General features: G+C 37.0%; 1 protein-coding gene across 2 annotated transcripts in view; it reads right to left on the bottom strand.

The window, feature by feature from the left end:
* The window catches only part of Mctp (multiple C2 domain and transmembrane region protein), a 194,765-nt gene extending 181,042 nt beyond the window's left edge, over positions 1 to 13,723 (bottom strand). Inside the window, exon 1 of one of the 2 annotated variants that reach the window (XM_073957467.1) lies at positions 13,355 to 13,723. The gene's annotated coding sequence lies outside the window, so the exon portion shown is untranslated. Of the gene's footprint in view, positions 1 to 13,350 lie in introns of both variants that reach the window. The other variant, XM_073957468.1, reaches the window with a different exon arrangement.
* Positions 13,724 to 13,994: the final 271 nt, after the last annotated feature.

Here is a 13,994-nt window from a genome sequence, read left to right on the forward strand (position 1 = left end):
ATGTTGTCTAAAAATTCTTTAAAAAAATCCACGTTTATGTAGTCTAAAAATTCTTTAAAAAATCCACGTTTATGTTGTCTAAAAATTCTTAAAAAAAAATCCACGTTTATGTAGTCTAAAAATTCTTAAAAAAAATCCACGTTTATGTAGCCTAAAATTTCTTTAAAAAATCCACGTTTATGTAGCCTAAAATTTCTTTAAAAAATCCACGTTTATGTAGCCTAAAATTTCTTTAAAAAAATTTCCGTTTACGTAGTGTAAAAATTCTTTAAAAAATCCACGTTTATGTAGTCTAAACATTCTTTAAAAATCCACGTTTCTGTAGTCTAAAAATTCTTTAAAAATCCACGTTTCTGTAGTCTAAAAATTCTTTAAAAAAATCCACGTTTATGTAGTCTAAAAATTCTTTAAAAAAATCCACGTTTATGTAGTCTAAAAATTCTTTAAAAAATCCACGTTTATGTAGTCTAAAAATTCTTTAAAAAATCCAGGTTTATGTAGTCTAAAAATTCTTTAAAAAATCCGCGTTTATGTAGTCTAAAAATTCTTTCAAAAATCCACGTTCACTTATTCTAAAAATTCTTTATAATATCCACTTCTTTGAACCATGATTTGCAATATTAAGATTTTGTGGGAATGAATTCGTTATTTAAGGCACATCTTATCTGTTATATTTTCAAATATTTAAATGTACCTTACGGAAACATAAAAAGTTTGGCCCGCCCTAAACATATTTTTGCCTTGTTTCTTTATGTCTGCTTAATATTTCATAACATTGTAATCTTCAGCAAAGTTTAGGAATTATCACTTCAACATTATTAAAACAACCTGACAAGGTGTTTTATCATTTAGTGCTGGACATAAGGAAATTCATTGAATTAAGTTTTATTAGAATTAATCTGTTAATTTGTTTAGACAGACACATTTATTCGTCTAAATTAATGCAAACGTGTTGGTCATAATTTATTGTTGTTGATAGTAGGCTCAACATTTTCTTCGGATGCCCACAAAGAAATACTCGTTTTACTCAATGTAATATTTTTATTTAATAATTTAATATCTGAATCGCCTTCACTTTAACCACATAACACATTCGTTTTAACACTTTTTTTATTTTCGTCCAAAAACTCTATTTAAAGTTGTTAATAATTTACAAGAACTCTAACCTTTATTAAATATGTATAACTAATGATATAATACCATCGACCATGACTCTGTGTGTTTGTGGGGGTGGTCGTGTTAAATAAAAGGAAAGTGTTTCGAACACTCACAACACTTCCTGCCCATGTTTAACCCCCCGGGAAAATGTGTACTAAACTTGTCTGCTGTTGCTGGTTACAAAAAGAAACATTGTCAAGGTCAGTGGCACAATTTTCCCATTGTTTTCGCTTCCTTAAAAAAGATAGAAAAAATACCCTATAAAATAAGGAATACGTACAGCAACAATCAAATGTGATAATTTAACAATGCATTATTGATTGGAATAAAAATTACTTCATTTATGGTATAGTCATTTGTATATCAAATGGCGAAGGACAATTGCTTTAACATAGAATCAGATAGTACCCTTTAGTAGAACAAAGATTACTCCTAGTCGCTTTTGTCATGTTCATCTTAAATGGTCTTCAGGAATCTTAAATGCAAATTACAAATTTAAATTTCTGTCATACTTAAACAAATTCTAAAAGAAAATAGTCTATTAAATTTCATATTATCCAATGTCCTTAGAATTTTGTCGCAATCACTTTGGCGAAGTCCTGTAATAGACTTTTGTCAAATGAGACAAAAAGCATAGAAGAAAACAAAAAGGAAATGAAATTATGTTGAGCCAGTGAGTACGTTTTTACAGTCAGTTACCCGAACGACCGGAAGCTAAATGTCAAGAGACATAAAGACCGTCACAAATGCAAATCATGTGTGTGTGACAAAGAGACTTTTTAATGGAATTCGGCACGTTTCGCTTTTTGGATGAAAAAACTTTTCAAATGCTACAAAAACAACAATAATAAGAATATGCATATCCGTTAATTTTTTCGGTTTTGAAAAGATGAAATAAAAATTTACATTTCAAGGCGTTTGTTGGGATTCAAATGAAAATATTGTTTTCTGTGTTCAGAACATTTTGTTTTTATTGTTTGCTTTGTTTTGCCTCAATTACAATTTGTTGGTATTTTATTGTTTTATGTTATGTTTGTATGTCATTAAGTCTATCTAATAAATCTCAAAAATAAGGCTTTGAATGAAATTTACGATATATTAAAAATCGACATGTCGCTGAGAATGTTCTACATTTTATATTTTTGGCAAACGTTTGTATGCTGTAGCTGGCACAAGAACCAAAACCATGTAGTGGAACAAACTATGTTAGCAACACTAGAAAACAAGTATTTCCGGTGCAGGACTGTACAATTTCAAGATTTATGTTTCAGTAGAGTGGTGCATGTTGTATAATCCCGCTACATGGTCGAAAAAGGGATAAAATGTTCTTTTTTAAAATAATGACCTCAGAACCAACATACAAATATGGTATATAATTTTCAAACAATTTTGAGTCGCTCCTGTCCTCCGTCTGTCTATCTTAACGGATTCCTGGAAGAAAAAAATCCTTATTAACACCATTTCTAAAAAAAGTTTCTTACAAGCAAACTTTCTATAAAAAAAGGCTCCTTACTTAAAGGTTCCTTAAAAGAACAATTTAAAAAAGGGTTCTTACAATCTTCTTTTCTATAAGAAAGGCTTCCTTATTTAAAGGGTCTTTACCAGAGCCTTTCATATATAAAGGGTGCTTGTAAGGATCATTTCTATAGGGAAGGGTCCTTAACAGCACCCTTTCTATAAGAAAGGGTCCTTAACAGCACCCTTTCTATAAGAAAGGGTCCTTAACAGCACCCTTTCTATAAGAAAGGGTCCTTAACAGCACCCTTTCTATAAGAAAGGGTCCTTAACAGCACCCTTTCTATAAAAAGGGTCCTTAACAGCACCCTTTCTATAAGAAAGAGTCCATAACAGCACCCTTTCTATAAGAAAGGGTCCTTAACAGCACCCTTTCTATAAGAAAGGGTCCTTAACAGCACCCTTTCTATAAGAAAGGGTCCTTACTAGCACCCTTTCTATAAGAAAGGGTCCTTACCAGCACCCTTTCTATAAGAAAGGGTCCTTACCAGCATCCTTACCGGCAACCTTTCTATAAGAAAGGGTCCTTACCAGCACCCTTTCTATAAGAAAGGGTCCTTACCAGCACCCTTTCTATAAGAAAGGGTCCTTACCAGCACCCTTTCTATAAGAAAGGGTCCTTACCAGCACCCTTTCTATAAGAAAGGGTCCTTACCAGCACCCTTTCTATAAGAAAGAGTTCTTACCAGCACCCATTCTATAAGAAAGAGTTCTTACCAGCACCCATTCTATAAGAAAGGGTCCTTACCAGCACCCTTTCTATAAGAAAGGGTCCTTACCAGCACCCTTTCTATAAGAAAGGGTCCTTACAAGCACCCTTTCTATAAGAAAGGGTCCTTACCAGCACCCTTTCTATAAGAAAGGGTCCTTACCAGCACCCTTTCTATAAGAAAGGGTCCTTACCAGCACCCTTTCTATAAGAAAGGGTCCTTACCAGCACCCTTTCTATATGAAAGGGTCCTTACCAGCACCCTTTCTATAAGAAAGGGTCCTTACCAGCACCCTTTCTATAAGAAAGGGTCCTTACCAGCACCCTTTTTATAAGAAAGGGTCCTTACCAGCACTCTTTCTATAAGAAAGGGTCCTTACCAGCACCCTTTCTATAAGAAAGGGTCCTTACCAGCACCCTTTCTATAAGAAAGGGTCCTTACCAGCACCCTTTCTATAAGAAAGGGTCCTTACCAGCACCCTTTCTATAAGAAAGGGTCCTTACCAGCACCCTTTCTATAAGAAAGGGTCCTTACCAGCACCCTTTCTATAAGAAAGGGTCCTTACCAGCACCCTTTCTATAAGAAAGGGTCCTTACCAGCACCCTTTCTATAAGAAAGGGTCCTTACCAGCACCCTTTCTATAAGAAAGGGTCCTTACCAGCACCCTTTCTATAAGAAAGGGTCCTTACCAGCACCCTTTATATAAGAAAGGGTCCTTACCAGCACCCTTTCTACAAGAAAGGGTCCTTACCAGCACCCTTTCTATAAGAAAGGGTCCTTACCAGCACCCTTTCTATAAGAAAGGGTCCTTACCAGCACCCTTTCTATAAGAAAGGGTCCTTACCAGCACCCTTTCTATAAGAAAGGGTCCTTACCAACACCCTTTCTATAAGAAAGGGTCCTTACCAGCACCCTTTCTATAAGAAAGGGTCCTTACCAGCACCCTTTCTATAAGAAAGGGTCCTTACCAGCACCCTTTCTACAAGAAAGGGTCCTTACCAGCACCCTTTCTATAAGAAAGGGTCCTTACCAGCAACCATTTTTTTAAAAGAAAGGGTCCTTACCAGCACCCTTCTATAAAAAAGGGTCCTTACCAGCACCCTTTCTATAAGAAAGGGTCCTTACCAACACCATTTCTATAAGAAAGGGGTCTTTACCAGCACCCTCTCTATAAGAATGGGTCCTTACCAGCACCCTTTCTATAAAAAAGGGTCCTTAAAACCACCCTTTCTATAATAAAGGGTCCTTACAAGGACCCTTTCTATAATAAAGGATCCTTACCAGCACCCTTTTTAAAATAAAGGGTCCTTACCAGCACCCTTTCTATAAGAAAGGGTCCTTACCAGCACCCTTTCTATAAGAAAGGGTCCTTACCAGCACCCTTTTTATAAGAAAGGGTCTTTACCAGCACCCTTTCTATAAAAAAGGGTCCTTACCAGCACTCTTTCTATAAGAAAGGGTCCTTACCAGCACCCTTTCTATAAGAAAGGGTCCTTACCAGCACCCTTTCTATAAGAAATGGTCCTTACCAGCACCCTTTCTATAAGAAAGGGTCCTTACCAGCACCCTTTCTATAAGAAAGGGTCCTTACCAGCACCCTTTCTATAATAAAGGGTCCTTACCATCACCCTTTCTATAAGAAAGGGTCCTTACCAGCACCCTTTCTATAATAAAGGGTCCTTACCATCACCCTTTATATAAGAAAGGGTCCTTACCAGCACCCTTTCTACAAGAAAGGGTCCTTACCAGCACCCTTTCTATAAAAAAGGGTCCTTACCAGCACTCTTTCTATAAGAAAGGGTCCTTACCAGCACCCTTTCTATAAGAAAGGGTCCTTACCAGCACCCTTTCTATAAGAAAGGGTCCTTACCAGCACCCTTTCTACAAGAAAGGGTCCTTACCAGCACCCTTTCTATAAGAAAGGGTCCTTACCAGCAACCATTTTTTTAAAAGAAAGGGTCCTTACCAGCACCCTTTCTATAAGAAAGGGTCCTTACCAGCACCCTTTCTATAAGAAAGGGTCCTTACCAGCACCCTTTCTATAAGAAAGGGTCCTTACCAGCACCCTTTCTATAAGAAAGGGTCCTTACCAGCACCCTTTCTATAAAAAAGGGTCCTTACCAGCACCCTTTCTATAAGAAAGGGTCCTTACCATCACCCTTTATATAAGAAAGGGTCCTTACCAGCACCCTTTCTACAAGAAAGGGTCCTTACCAGCACCCTTTCTATAAGAAAGGGTCCTTACCAGAACCCTTTCTATAAGAAAGGGTCCTTACCAGCACCCTTTCTATAAGAAAGGGTCCTTACCAGCACCCTTTCTATAAGAAAGGGTCCTTACCAGCACCCTTTCTACAAGAAAGGGTCCTTACCAGCACCCTTTCTACAAGAAAGGGTCCTTACCAGCACCCTTTCTACAAGAAAGGGTCCTTACCAGCACCCTTTCTATAAGAAAGGGTCCTTACCAGCAACCATTTTTTTATAAGAAAGGGTCCTTACCAGCAACCTTTCTATAAGAAAGGGTCCTTACTAGCACCCTTTATATAAGAAAGGGTCCTTACCAGCACCCTTTCTACAAGAAAGGGTCCATACCAGCACCCTTTCTACAAGAAAGGGCCCTTACCAGCACCCTTTCTATAAGAAAGGGTCCTTACCAGCACCCTTTCTATAAGAAAGGGCTCTTACCAGCACCCTTTCTTATAAAAAAGCTCATTGCCAGCACCCTTTCTTATAAAAAAGCTCATTGCCAGCACCCTTTCTATAAGAAAGGGTCCTTACCAGCACCCTTTCAATAAGAAAGGGTCCTTACCAGCACCCTTTCTATAAGAAAGGGTCCTTACCAGCACCCTTTCTGTAAGAAAGGGTCCTTACCAGCACCCTTTCTGTAAGAAAGGGTCCTTACCAGCACCCTTTCTGTAAGAAAGGGTCCTTACCAGCACCCTTTCAATAAGAAAGGGTCCTTACCAGCACCCTTTCAATAAGAAAGGGTCCTTACCAGCACCCTTTCTATAAGAAAGGGTCCTTACCAGTGCCCTTTATATAAGAAAGGGTCCTTACCAGCACCCTTTCTATAAGAAAGGGTCTTTACCAGCACCCTCTCTATAGAAAGGGGTTCTGACCAGCAGCCTTTCTTTAAGAAAGCGTCCTTACCAGCACCCTTTCTATAAGAAAGGGTCCTTACCAGCACCCTCTCTATAGAAAGGGTCCTTACCAACACCCTTTCTATAAGAAAAAGTCCTTATCAGCACCCTTTCTATAAGAAAGGGTCCTTACCAAAACTCGTTCTATACGAAAGGATCCTTACCAGCAAGCTTTCTGCAACTAATGGTCCTTACCAGAACTCGTTCTATAAAACCGGGGCCTTACCATCACCCTTCCTATAAAGCCGTGTCCTAACAGCACCCTTTCTAAATGAAATTGTCATTAACAGCACCCTTACCTTCACCCTATAAAACCGGGTCCTAACAGAACCCTTTCTAAATGAAATTGTCATTAACGGCACCCTTTAAATAAGAAGGTCCTTACCAGCACCCTTTAAATAAGAAGGTCCTTATCAGCACCCTTTCTGTAACTAAGGGTCCTTGCAAGCACCCTTTCTAGAAGAAAGGATCCACAAATTCACCCTTTCTAGACAAACGTCTCGTTAAAATTACCCTTTCTAGAAGATAGGTGTGCAGATGTTAGGTGGTATCCATCGTCATACGTCCCTCCCAGACTTCATAATCTGGGATAATTGACATTAATTAATCTCAAATTTACATTTAATTTAAGATGCTCATGCTCACATAAATATGTATGTAGCTCTATACGTCATTTGTATTAATTTCTTGTAGGTATTTTATGTAATTTTTTAATTTAAATTCCGCCAAAAAAAGACAAATAAATAAACCACAAGTCTACGAATGACAATAGAAGACAAAGTCTATTAACACTCCGCTAACACAAATACATAGTATCTGCATTGTGATAAAGAACAGAAAATAGAATACGAAGAAGATGTTGACAATAAAAGCAACAAAAACATTAGCGGCGGTAGTGTCAATATTAAAGACAAAATACAACAATTATACCAACAACACATCTGTGTCACAACAAAAGCAAAAAATGAGAGAAAAAGCAAGGAAAACAACAATAACAATCATTCATTCAACAGTCACAAGGAGCACCGCACATTCCTGGCTAGTTTTTGTGTGGGTGTGTTTATGTTTGATTCATACCAACAACACCCATATTATTTCATTTCATTTGAATTCCTCACTTTTGTGTTTATGTATTTGGTAGACCTAAGAGCATTCAGTGTTGCCGTTTGAGCTTTTTCGACCAAAACATGTTCATAAATTTATTTTGAGAGAATCCAAACTAGAAAATTTAATGAGCCTCTTTACAAAGTAATGAGAAAAAAACGCTCTTATCGTTATGAGTAATTTGGAAAATAACGTATACACAAGACATATCGAAATTTTGAGATATTTTTCTAAAGGAAGCGAATAATTCCGGGATAATATTATTTAATATTTATGGTCTTTCATTCATTTACCTTCAACATACACTGCCGCTCACTTGAATATAACCCCCTACCAAATTTTGTTCAATCTTCATTTATTTCCAATTTCTACAAGATATGAAGTGTTAAAGTTTTGTTTTATTTTGTTTCCTGTGTTTGGAGTAAATATAGTCATTCATTTGTAATCAAGTCCGATTTATACAAGAATTATACAACGAAAGCAAAATAAAGTAAAACAAGTAAAATAGTATCAGTCGGCTGTGCCGACAGAGATATACCCTCAGCCCGTATATATTGAAGCAATTTTTTCCCAAAAAACGTATGCATTTAGGGGTTTTTATAAATGTTGCTAATTTGAACCACAAAAATGTTCATTAGGACTAGGGTTCAAAAGTTTTGTGGAGGAGATACTAAAAGGAATGGATCTACATTGACCATTATGGAAGTGGATCTTCAACCACTACATATGGTGCCATATGGGGTTTTTACACACTTCGGGATGTTTACTCAAGATGTATGGACTTGCCCTGAAAAAACGTTTACCATCGTAATTGAGGCAGCGAATGCAAGTTGCTTCAACAAAAACCAAAGTGATTCGATAGCAGTTCTTAGAGTGAACTTATCCGAAAATTTGTGTGGGAGGTACCCGATGGATTGGACAAATATAGTCCATATTTGAACCTGATCTATATCTAGTAGATATATTAGGATGTGTAAACTATGGACCAATTCGGCCACTCCCTTTAAGAGTTACCGTATGAACAAATTTTCCGAAAATTTTTGAACTTTTGTGGGGGAGGTACCTGAAGGAGTGGACCGATATGGCTTATCTTCAAACTTAGACTATGTTTGGACAAAATATTACTATGGCAAAATTTTGGACCGAGTCGGCAGATCCTTTCTAGAGTTATCTTGCACTCCAACCACCTCATAGGGGTTTTCTTTGCAACTTTCAGGCTATTTTCTCAGGAAGAATGGACTTGCCCCTAATGAAATTTTTACCTCGTATGGAGGGCAGTGAATACAAGTTGCTTAAACAAAAATCACAGTGATTCGAGAGATGGCCCTAAACTGAACTTTTCCGAAATTTTGTGTGGGAGGTACTCGAAGAATTGGGCCGATTGAGACCATATTGGAACCTAATCTTCCTCTTGTAGAATGTTTACGATATACAAAGAATGGAACAAATCGATTACTCCCTTCAAGAGTTATCGTGCGCACAAGTTTTGCAACAGTTTTTGAACATTTGTGGGGGAGGTACCTGAAGGAGTGGACCTATATGGCCCATCTTCGAACTTAAATCAAATCTGGACAAAATATTTCGATACCCAAAATTTGAACCGAATCGACTGATCCGTTCGAGAGTTATCGTGCGCACCAGCCAGCCTGACAGACAGACAGACAGACAGACGGACGGACATTGCTAGATCTATTCAAAATTGTCTGAAACGGATATCGTACAAACATACTTGGGGTCTAAAACCATTATTTCGATGAGGCACATTTTTGGTCGTATCAAAGTGTAAATACCCTCTTTAGCCTAAAGGCTGAGGGTATAAAAATTCAAGTAACAAATTTGGCTCATTTGAATAGAACCTCCCTTTATAACATGGGTATAGGGAATTGCTGTATTAGAATATAGATGCATATTCACTCTCCATTGAAAATGAAGTGCTTTCAGTAGCATTCAATATAAGTAAAGTGTGTTTTTTTAAGCTAGATACTTTAAATTGTAAAAAGTAACACAAAAAATTAAATTTTGATAAAACTTTTTTTTTATTTGTTTCAGTATACTCTGACAAATCATCATGAATAGACTTACACTTGAACAACGCTACAAAATTATCCAAATTTACTTTGAAAATCAGTCGTCGATTCGCGCAACTTATAGACGACTTCGTCATTTGTATGGCGTTCAGGGATGAGGCGCATTTTTGGCTTAACGGGTTTGTTAATAAGCAAAATTGCCGCATATGGAGTGAGACCAATCCACAAGAGACCCTACAGACTCCATTACATCCAGAAAAATGCACCGTATGGTGCGGTTTTCACGCTGGTGGCATCATCGGACCTTATTTCTTCAAAAATGAGGTCGGAGCTCGCGTTACGGTCAATGGAGATCGTTACCGCACCATGATCAATGATTTTTGTTTGAAAATATGGATGACATTGATCCGGAGGAGAGAGATGTGGTTTCAACAGGATGGCGCTACGTGCCATACGGCGAACGCAACCATCGACTTATTGCAATCAAAATTTGGCGATAAGTTGATTTCGAGAAGTGGACCTGTCAATTGGCCTCCAAGGTCGTGCGATTTGACACCTCTCGATTATTTCCTGTGGGGCTACGTGAAGTCACTGGTTTATGCTGATAAACCAGCAACAATTGATGCCTTGGAGGCCAGCATTGTTCGTGTTATTCGTGACATACGGCCAGCAGTGCTCGAAAAAGTGGCCAAAAATTGGACGTCCAGAATGCACTTCGTCAAGAACAGCCGCGGTGCCCATATGCCCGAAATCATTTTCAAATGTTAATGTCACGTATTGATCTTTCGAATAAAAAAAATTTGATTACAATTTAATTTTTTGTGTTATTTTTTACAATTTCAAGTTCTATCGGGCTTAAAAAAACATCCTTTATATCCCTCCTGCTTTGGCAAGGATACTTTTTATAATCAAGTATAGTGCCTAACTAGGCTTGCCTAATTCCTTAAACAAGTTAATTTTTGGAAGCGTACTGTCTACTAGAGTCGTAGATTTTGCATGGTCTCTATTATAACGATATCATTTTATTCTCCATAGTTGCCTTGGTAAAGTTCCAATTATTAGTGTAGACTGTGTTAATAGGATCGGTCAGTGGAATAATGTGGAACAATGTAAATGAAACCTTTCACAAAAACTTCTTAAAATTTACATTCAAACCTTCCAAAACTTCGGGTACCTCCCACACAAAATTTCCGAAAGATGTAGTTTAGGACCAGTTCTCGAATTTAGGACCAGTTCTCGAATTTAGGACCAGTTCTCGAACTTATATTCACCGTGGTGCAATGGTAAGCACGCCCGCCTTGCACGCTGAAGGTCGTGGGTTCGACTCCCCGGCCAGGCAACATCAAACATTTTCAGCGGTGACAGTAATGTTGGCGACATTTCCTGAGTATTTCAGCCATCTAAAACTTCTCTACAAACTGGTGTCTAAGGCACGCCTTTCGGACTCGGCGAATTGGGCTTTGTACCTTATCATTTCATTAAAAGGGAAGAGCTTTTTACCAATTTCCATCGAAATATCCTGTACATATTTGCACTTTTTTGTGATATTTTGTCCTGAAGATATGTACAGATTTTCAGAATATAGTTTAGGATCACTTTGTGGCGTTTGGGTATAATTTGAAGTTTCGATGTATTCAAGGGCCGATAGTAAAATTTTATGGCGAACAAATTTATAGAATATTTTGATCTGATACGATCACATTTTATAGAAAATTTTAAAGATTTGTGGAAAAGGGAACCAAAAAGACCCCTTCTATGACTCGCACGAGAGTTAATTTTTTTAAGAAAAATATTCCTCGCATTCAGTAAAGTTGCCAAAGACACCATACACCTAAAGTGCAAGGATTCCAAATGATCTTAACTGTAGAAATTGTAGAGGCTTGCACGCCTATTTTAGTTTCTTGTTTTTTTTTTTTTTTGCAAAATTGCTACCGATGTTTCCTTGGTATGTAATGCAAACAGATATTTCATTTCTTTGGTGACTTATAGTGAAATTTAGCAGAGAAAATGTTTGTCTTTGACGCCATTCTTGTAAATGATGTTTCGTACGACAATATTGCCAAAACCCACATGAAGTACGCCCTTAACCCTAAAATGTGTTTATAAATTTGCATATTTCTGGAGTTTAGGTAAGATATAGAGTTTTGGTGTATTCTAGGACATATAGTAAAAATTGATGGCCAACAAATTTGTAGAATATTTTGATCTGATACGATCACATTTTATAGGAGAAGAATCAAAAATATCCCTTTATTGACCGTATAAGGGTTAAAAAATATGAAAAATGAAACATCAGAACCCAAGGTTAGGTCTAAACTATTTTAGCGAACATTTTTGAAATTTATGGGGGAGATACCGGAAGGAATGGACCGCTATGGCCCATCTTCGAACTTAAGCTAAGTTTGGACAAAATATTACGAACGCCAAATTTTGGACCCGATTGGCTCCTCGTCACGATTTTATGGTCTAAAACGAAGATTTTTCACGTAAACCAAAATTGCATGAAATAAAACATGATAACTATACTTTGAACAACATTTCATGAAGGACTTTAAGGACAACAATGTTGCAAGCCTGATTTGATGAGCTTTTTTAATATTTTTAGCAATTCCCAGACATATTGCATATTTTTATGTACATATCTGCAATACATACAGGAATTTTGATGCTTTTTACCTTTAAATTATATCAGCTGAAAATTTTCATTTAGGATTGTTAATGGATGAAAATATAGATGAAATGGAAATTATATCTGTTTCATTGTAAATTTCTTAAAGAAGCCCCCTTTAAATCCGGTGGATGACCTTTGGTCTCAGTCCTTAGCTCTTACAGAAGGAGTTCTTGCTGGAGTAAAGAGCTATTAGACCTCTCTTAGCACGTTCCTCGACATTCCATTTCCATGTTAATTGATGGTCCAGGATGGTCCCAAGATACTTGGCTTCCGAAGAGAGATTAAGTGTGACTACATCCAACAAATTTGAAAATGCCTTTGGTTAAGGTTGTGTTACCAAAGGGCCCTAAGAATAAAGTTTGGCCTGAGAACCATTTGTTTTTTGATGTATTAACTGATTACTATCATCTCCACGTGGAATTTCGACAAACCCCAGATAGGCTGTTGCATAGTGTAATCGGACTTCAAACTATTGGACTTTCTTTATAAAATGCTAGTTTGTACTAAACTTATTTTTTTCAGAAAATTTATAAATACGGCGGCAACATTGTTTGGCAAACCTAAAAGCATGCTATTATTATTCTGCTCTCATTTAGAGCAGCAAATACTCTCACATCTTCATCTGATTACACGTTGTTTCGTCCTGTGAGTGACTCATGTGTGTTGGTTAGTTGGGTTAGGGAAATGTTTGTTGCTCCAAATGGGTGATATGTGACGGATGGATGGGTAGCATATACAAATGTATGTGTATAAGCTCCCCATGTAACAACAAAAATATCAAAACATTCACACATATATACCAAAGCCTACTCTGTTGCGACAGAGCCAGTATAGTTGTTTGAATATCTGCATGTGTGTGTGTGTTTTGTATGTTTATATCTACACAACAACAATGCGTGATTTGCTCCTTTTGCCATGTAAAGTGGTTATGCTGTTGTTTTTGTTCTTTTGTATTATTTTTATTTCTTATTTTATTTTTCCTCTATTTTCTTGCCTATAAAATTTATCCTTTTCTTTATTCCATTTACATACATTGTATTGTTGTATAGCTGCTGCTGCTGCTTCTGCGAATTTGGGCAATTTAAAGATTCCATTGAATGATTTTAAAACTTTTGGGGATGTCATTGTTTGGCATAATTCCCAATTGAGTTACAACTTTTTCTATTAGTGACCAACTTTTCACATACACACACACAGATTTTTTTCAAGAAATGCAAATTTTCACATATTTTCTTTTATTTTTCTATTTTTTACTTATATCTTTAAATATAGTGGTTTCTTCAATTTTGCACTAACTACTTATATTCACTGGACCGTCCGCGTTTTATCCACATTCCGCTATGGCTATTTACGTCGTTTCGCGCTTAGTATACCGTTCGTATGGAGAGTAGGCACGCAACTGATTTCTTCTTTTGTGGATGTGAAAAAGCTTTCGTCGTTGTATACAATTTGTGTTTGTGTTGATGTTGTTATTATTTTTTTGCTGGTTTTCCTGACCCGGGTAGCAAGAAGAGAATGAGTAAGCGAGCGCGCGCAAATAGAGCTTTTTTGAGTTAGTGTTGTGTTGTAGTGTCGGTGAACGAGGATTCGAAAGGATACGTGTATTATGGCGATACTTTGAAGTTGTTTAGGAACACGTAATGCATAGTTGCATTTAAATTGGGAGGAAAAT

This window comes from Musca autumnalis, unplaced genomic scaffold (genome assembly GCF_047663935.1).
Source record: "Musca autumnalis isolate F117 unplaced genomic scaffold, ASM4766393v1 scaffold_5, whole genome shotgun sequence".
NCBI classification, from domain to species: domain Eukaryota; kingdom Metazoa; phylum Arthropoda; class Insecta; order Diptera; family Muscidae; genus Musca; species Musca autumnalis.